The following is a 7,280-nucleotide window of genomic DNA, read 5'->3' as shown; positions in this document are numbered from 1 at the left end:
TATAGTAGCTGCTCAATAAACGTATCTTGACTGGAGTGAACCGGAGCCTGCAGTTTGGGCTGTTGGGTGCTGCAGCAGGCAGGAAGGGGGTGCTCTGCGGCTGCAGGAGACTGGAGGAGGGTGCTCAGAAGTGGAAGGCCAGGACTTGCTCGGGGCGGTGCGCAAGCAGTCTGGGTGGGTCTCCTCAGGACCTTCCCAGGAGGGGGAGCACTTTGCTAAAGAGATCAGGCAGCTGGGAGGAGCTGGGAGAGGTGGGGGGGGGATGGCAGAAGCCCACCAGGTGCTGGGGGACTACAGGTTTGGACTACTGGTGGACTTCAGTGCCAGGTATGATGGACCCCGACTGTCTGCATCCTTAGTAGCAGGCAAAAGGGTGTAGAAATCTGGAGGCTTGGATTCTGGTCATATCTCCTTCACCCTCTAGCTGTGCAGCCTGGGGCCACTTACTTCTCCTCTCTGGGCCTGTTCCTCTGAAATATACACATCTGACCTGCTATGACCCTTGCCACTCTGCTATTCTGACTCCATTTTGAGGTTCAGAAGTAGAGGGGTGATGCTCAGTGAGGATTCGTATATGACACCCCCACCCCCAACCCGGGTCCTGAGCACTAGGAATGACCCCGCCTAGGTCCTGGACCAGAGAAGGTGACAAGTCCAAAGCCAAGAAAAAGCCACGTGGCCTAAGTAAGCTGTGGCTTGGCTCAGAGAATGTGAAGGGGGTGACGGAGGGAACAGCACCTCCAATTCAGAGCATGCAAAATGCCCAGTTTTCCAGAGGAGGGCTTTCGGGGACCCCTTTTCTTTCGCTGTGCTTCCTCGTCCTCTTCCTTGTCCCATCCCAGACTCAGTCCATACATATCTGGGATTAAGTCCCAGCTGCTCAGCTGTGTGGCTCTGAAAAGGTCACCGAACCTCTCTGAGCCTCAGTTTCCACATCTGTAAATGGAGTTACTGAAACAAACTCAGAAGACTGTTACGAAACTACTCACGTGAAAGTGCCCGGTAGTATGCCCACTGCTGGGATTTCCCTTCTCCATCAGAAGGAGGACAGTTGGGACAGACTGCCCGGCAAACCACAAGGCAAACAGTGTACTGGGGGCGTACTGGGGACGGGGCAGGGCATTCAGAAGGGCAGGCCGATGGGGGAGGTCGGATGGGAAGATGGGCAGAGGGTATTGTCCAGGCAGCCCCTGACCCCCAGTGAGGAAGGGCCACTTCCGCCACCTGCAGACCCATTCACTGCGGGATTCTCAAGGACCCAGGAGCTGTCTGGGCATTCTTCTCTGGGGGTCCCGCTTTGAGCCCCAGCTGATGGATGGGGGGCCGGCGGCCTGGGGAGGGCTCCTTGGCCTCAGCGGGCTGGGCCTGTGGCTGCACGGTGGGTGTCCCTGCCACTCCTCTGAGCCTGGTTCATCTGAGGCCCCCAGTGTCTAATCTGGGTGGGAAGGGTTTATTTTTGGGTCCCTGTAACCTAGCAATGGGCTCACATGACCAGTGGCAGCTGCAGGCTGAATATACCGTTGGATCTGGGCTCCTGGCAGGGGGTGCCGGCCAGACTGTGGGGGAATAAAGGGAAAGGAAAGGCACTCACCTCTGCTTTCCTCATTTCCCCCCTCAGTCCCTCAGCCTGGTCCCCAGATGGTGGGCAGGAAGGTGGGGGCCCGGGGAGCAGGCACGGGGCCCTGGACAGCTGGGCTCGGGGCTGAGTGGGGGAGTTCCCAGCTGTGAGCCCACTGTCCGTGGGGGAGGGTCGGATGGAGTCCATGAAGATAGAGGCGGGTGCAGGGAGGACCAGATGTTGGCATTCTGGGGGGCGAGGCCAGGCTGGGGAGCAAGGGTTTGAACAGACAGTCTATGATGTGGGATTCCGGGGGCACCCCTGGTCACTGCTGAAATCCCAGCATCCAGCTTCCTCCCTCTGTTTGCTGTTAAATTGTTAATATTCCTGGGAGAGAGAGCTCAGCAAGCTGCTCGTGTGAACGGGGGCATCTGCCTCTTTCCTGAGAGCAGCTTCTGACAGAGGCGGGGAGCAGAGGAGGAGGGCGGGGCCCCGGGGAGGGGGCCGTGGGCACCCAGAGAGCATCTGACAGAGAGGTACTGAATACCTGGGTGGGTGAGTGAACGGTGAGCTGGGTCCACCTCATGGTCTCATCTGACGGGACAGGAAAGGGTGGGGTGCTGGGGGGGACACAGAGGTGCTGGTGGGCAAGGGTGTGCAGGGCTGGCCAAGGAGGAAGTCTGGGGTGGAGAGAGCGGTGCTCAGCGCCAAGGGCTCCAGCACCAACTGAGGAGGGGGCACCACTGCCCAGGACCTGCAGAGGGAGCCCACTCCTGGGAACGAACCCTGGGGCCACGGATCTCTGATGGGGTGCAGGGCAGTGCCCCTGGCTCCCCACCTTGGTCTCTCCCACCCCCTCCCTTGTGCTGGGCTCTAAAAGGAAGGACAGGCAGGGAGCAGTGGAGGGAGGCGCGGCTCGTGATAAACAACAGCTTTCCGAACCCTGACTGAGCTCATTTAATGAGCTACGACAGAAGAGGTGCCTCCCCAGATGGGGGCCTCCATCACTGGTATCATCACTACCATCATCACCTTCTTCATCATCTTCATTGTTGTAATCACAGCATGAGCATCAACTGCCCCCAGGCCAGGATACACGGTTTTTCCTCTCTCGACTTCCGCTCAGGGAGGGGCCGGAGGACCCGGAGACTGGCCACCAGGGTAACGACCAGCTCCACCACGGCTGTGTTTGTATTTTGGGCTCCCAAGCTCTATGAGATTAGGTGGAGAGTGGAGGCTTCTGCCCATTTTATAGATAGAAAAACTAAGGCACAGATGGCCAACCCACAGGCCAGACCTTACCACCAACCAATAGAGGAGAGGTCAATTAGAATAGAACGGAGGTTTTCTGCCCAACCAAAAGGGTGCTCTTCCTCTAATCCTGTCCTGAGGGGCCTGAGTCCACTCTCGTCCCCTGTCCCCCGGCCCTTGGAAGGGGAGGTGTCAGTCTGGGCGGGGCCCCTGCTGGGCGGCTGGTGCTGGTTGGAGGGTCTGATGGAAACCAAGAACATCCTGCCCACCGGGCAACACAGGATGTGATGAGAATCCCTTCGCTGTCTATAGGGTCTAATCAGACGTTTTGATTTGAGTTCCCTGTGCTCAGGTACAGCCAGCTTTGCTGGGGGCTGTCTACCGGGAGGCAGCGGCTATGCCAGGGCTTTGGCCCAGGGTCTCCTGTCGGCCCCCAGAGAGGCCGTGGGCACATGGGGGAAGGAGTAGCTGCTCTGGCTTCAGACGGACCTGGGTTCACGTTCTGGATCTGACACTTACCACCGTGCGATCTGGGGGAGGTCACGTTTCCTTACCTGGGAAAGGAGGCGAGTGGTGGCCGCCTCCCAGAACTGGTGTGAGGGTTGCAGGACAGCGTGGAAAAGGCTCGAGACAGGGCGGCTGGGGATGGAGGAGATCACTGCGTGGGTTTGGGGTGGCTGTGGACTCTGCTGTTGGCCCGGAGCCCGGGGCAGCCGCCTCGCCCCTTCTGGAATTCCCTGAGTAATCAATCGGTCGTTCTTACGGCCCTTTGGTTGGGTCTGGTAAGTAATTTCAACGTTCTCTTTCTTCTGTTCTGGAGACAGAAGGGGTTCCTGGGTGGGTACGTCCGAGGGCAGAGGGCTCCGTAGTGGGTGTCATGCTGGCAGCTCTAGTCTAAGCCCAGGGCTTCGCCAAGTGTGGCTTTGGGCAACCTCTCCCCTCCCTGGCCTCCCACGGACATCTTGGCCGTAGGATGTCTCATGGCTCTGCAATGTTAGGCTCCTGTCCTGGGGGTCAGCCCTGCACCTCGGGGTGTGGACCATTTTCTTCATGGCTAGTGGGAGGCCACGCCCCTTCCTCTCCACTCCCAGCACGCATCACGCAACCCTCCAACTCTGCCCAGCCCGACGACCACCCCTCTGGAGGCTTCCCAAGAACTTCCCTCTGCCTTTAGGGAGCGAGGGTGTCAGATTCCACTTCCATCAGCTTCCACAGCTACCCACCAAGTACATACACAGGCTAAGAACACAGTAACAGTGTGCTTCTGAGGGGCACGGGCAGGGCTTGGAAAGGGCCTTCAGCACCCTTCAAAACCTGACCACCACTCTGAAACCTGCCCTCCACACACATGCGCTGGCACCCAAGGGAGCCAGGCCTGGGCCCGCCCCGGGAGCCTCAGCCCCTGCCAGGCCGGCCCAGGCTCTGTCGGTGCTGACTGGCTTGCTCCAAAGCACCCTGGTTCTGAGGTCTCCCAGAACCATGCAGACCCAGAGCTGTCGGGAGCCTCAGGGATCAGCTGTCCTGTGTGCCTTTGAACGTGTAAGAAGCTCAGGCCAGACGCGGGAAGTGACTTGCCCAAGGTCATATAGCAAGAAAGCGCCAGCAGCGGGCCTTAAACCTGGGTTGTCTGATGCCAGACATCTGACCGGACACCTTCTTCTTCATCTGGGTGACCTGGAGGGTCTCCCCTGCATCCCATCATGCGGCCCCACTCAGCGGCTTGAGGAAGGTGGGAAGGGCAGGTCCTGCTCTGGGTGCCTTGCCTGGGGGCTGGGGGTTGGTCCCTGCAGTGGCTCTGAGGGGCTGGGTGGGAAGTAGGAGGCCGTTAGGACCCAGAAGCTCTCCGAGCATCGCGCTCTGCCGGCTGCCTCTCGTGCTTGCTGCAGTGGCTTCAGCAGCCTCGGAGAAGCATCAGCCGGGAGGAGCTATCACATGGGGACCTGGAGCTGCTCGGCAAAGGTAGGAGTTGCCGACTAGGCCAGGAACAGGGGCTAGTCCTGGGGCCGGGGCTGGGGGCTGAGGTGCCCTACGGCAGGGTGGCTCTGTGTCCCAGGGACCAGCCCACTCTACCTTATGCCAGGGATGGCTCCCAGGTATCCCGAAGGCAGCCTTGGGGTGTGGGCATCTCCAAAGCCTAGAGATGGGGGGTTGATCTTCTGCCAACAGGAGTACCCACGTTCCACAGGCAGACAGTGTTCTCCATCCATCTCATTCCCTATCAGAGCAATGGGTCCCCCACCTCCTGGGAATGGGTCCCTGGGCATCCAGGCTGATGGGCAACTCTGTCCTGGGCGGGGGCCACTCTGCTGGGGAGAGGCATTGCAGGGCCCGGAACCCTCCCCGGACTTAGGAGGGGCATGCGCCTGTCTGAAGGAAGGCCGGGCTCCGGCCCTAGGATGGCAGCTCCGTGACCAGGAGACAAGTGCATGGGAAGTCTATGGAAGCCTCCGTGGCCTTGGGCTGGGCACTGACGTGCATCCTCCACCCAGAAATGAGAGTGTTTGTAACTTGACCATGTCCCTGCTGGAGACCCAGACCCAGGCCCTGAGGTGGCAAAGCCTCCTTCAGGTACCAGAGGTCTTGAGGTGAAGAGGGGGGAGCAGAAAGAAAGCAGCAGACCAGAGCGTCCGAGAAGGCGTGATGATGTGAGCTGGGGGAGGCCTGAGGCCCCAGGACCTCCCTCGGACACCAAGCCGGTCCTGAGGGTGAGGGCCGGCCAGGGGCAGGCCTACCACTGCAGGGCCTAGGAGAGAAACTGAAATCCTGGAATTTAGGAGTCAGCATGGAGACCCCGGCGAGGCCGAGGGAGCCGTGGAGAAGAGAAATGTCCGAAGCTTTCCCGTCTGGGGCCGTTACAGCTGCCCAGCACCTGCCCGCCAGCTCCCTCCATGTGGCAGCCCTGTCTGGGATGGGGACCCTCTGGGCCCTGCTGGCAGACTTGGTGTCCTCGCAGACCTGATGGGCCTCTGCTCCTTCGGCCCCCAAGGCCTCTCCCAGGGACAGGGGCCCTGCGAAGGCAAGACACGGACCGGGAGGGGCAAGGGTGCCTCTCCTCGTGCTTCTTTGGGCATTTTCCCCCGGGGTAGACTGTCTTACAAGAAGCCGTGGTCCCCACATCAGGGACACCTCTCCGCCATCTCTGCAGCCTCGGGGTCTGTGTGGCCATTTTAGCTGTGGGATGAGCTTTCTTGCCACCCCCCGGAGCGTCCTGTCTCCAGGCCGTTGTCCGAAGTTAGGGCTGCCGCGAGTCCGGGAGGCCAGGTCACCCTTTCCAGGAGGGAGGCGGGCACGCAGCCCGCTGGCCGAGTGTTCTTGGAGCCGGTGCAGGCGGCAGGGGCCCCACGGGCGCCACGGGCCCATCCAGTTTGATTCAGTTGGCCTGCCACCTTGCCCCGAGCGCCTACTACTGTGCTAGAAGGCACATTAGGGCAAGGTTGTTGGCGAGGCCCCCGAGCTATGGTGATTTTGGCTGTGACTGCGGAGGGGGGCTGGGACCCCTCTGCCCCACGTGGTCCTCTTTATTGAAGTCAGAGAAATGGTGGGTTTTCAAACCGAGTGAGCCCCCAGGTCAGGCCCCTTGGAGCCCAGGAGCTCTTGGGGTCATCGAATGTTATCGGAGGTGGGAAACTTGGAGGTCATCCAGCCCACCCCTCCCTTTTCACAGATGAGGAAACTGGAACCTCAGTGACCTGGCTATAGAAAGCCCATCCGAGGTGCCCGTCCCCAGCTTGCCTCTCAGTCGCACACCTTAGCACCGTGTACCGAGGGGCTGTGGACAGCAGGAACGGCACATGCAGATGAAGTAAATTGAAAATGACATTGGGCAACTTATTTCCATTGTTTGCGAACTCGGCGTGGGTAACCAGGCACAGGGAACAGATCTGGCCCGCCGTCGGATCGGAGACCGGAGGGACGCTGGCACCCCAGACTTGCCCTCCCGGTTTCTCCGGGTCCCTTCCCCGCTTCACACTCACCCACTTTCACGATTGCAGGCATCCGCCCACTCTCACACCCACCCCACTGTGCGCAGATGCCTGCTCTTCCTCCCTGTTCCGTGATGTGGGAACTGTCTTAGACCAAGGGGGCTTTGGGCCAGGGGTCCTCCGGTGGTCACCTCCAGTGACCAGAGATCTGCAGCCCTGGCAGGGTGGAGGTTAGAAGTGTTCCTCTCCCACCTGCAGGAACAGGACTCTTGAGAAGTTAGTGAGTGGGTGGACCAAGGCAGCTTTCTAGTGACTTTGGCCCGTCCAGCTTGGGCAGTAGCAGAGGCTCCAGCTGGGGTGCTTTGTTTGGCTGTCCCTTCTTCACACCCCCCAAGTGTCAGCTCTTTGTCTTGGGGTGGTGTTGTCAGAGTAGACTAAAGCACAGTCCGTCCCCTCCTTAGGGGACCTCTTCCCAGTGGTAGCCCCAGAGCGGCGAGAGACATTTTCAGAGAAGGTTCAAATTCAACAACTACTCACTGAATGTCCAC

This window comes from Artibeus jamaicensis, unplaced genomic scaffold (assembly GCF_021234435.1).
Source record: "Artibeus jamaicensis isolate MK-2021 breed Jamaican fruit bat unplaced genomic scaffold, CSHL_Jam_final scaffold_1689, whole genome shotgun sequence".
In the NCBI taxonomy this organism is placed as follows: domain Eukaryota; kingdom Metazoa; phylum Chordata; class Mammalia; order Chiroptera; family Phyllostomidae; genus Artibeus; species Artibeus jamaicensis.
Note: the sequence above shows the minus strand (reverse complement) of the source record.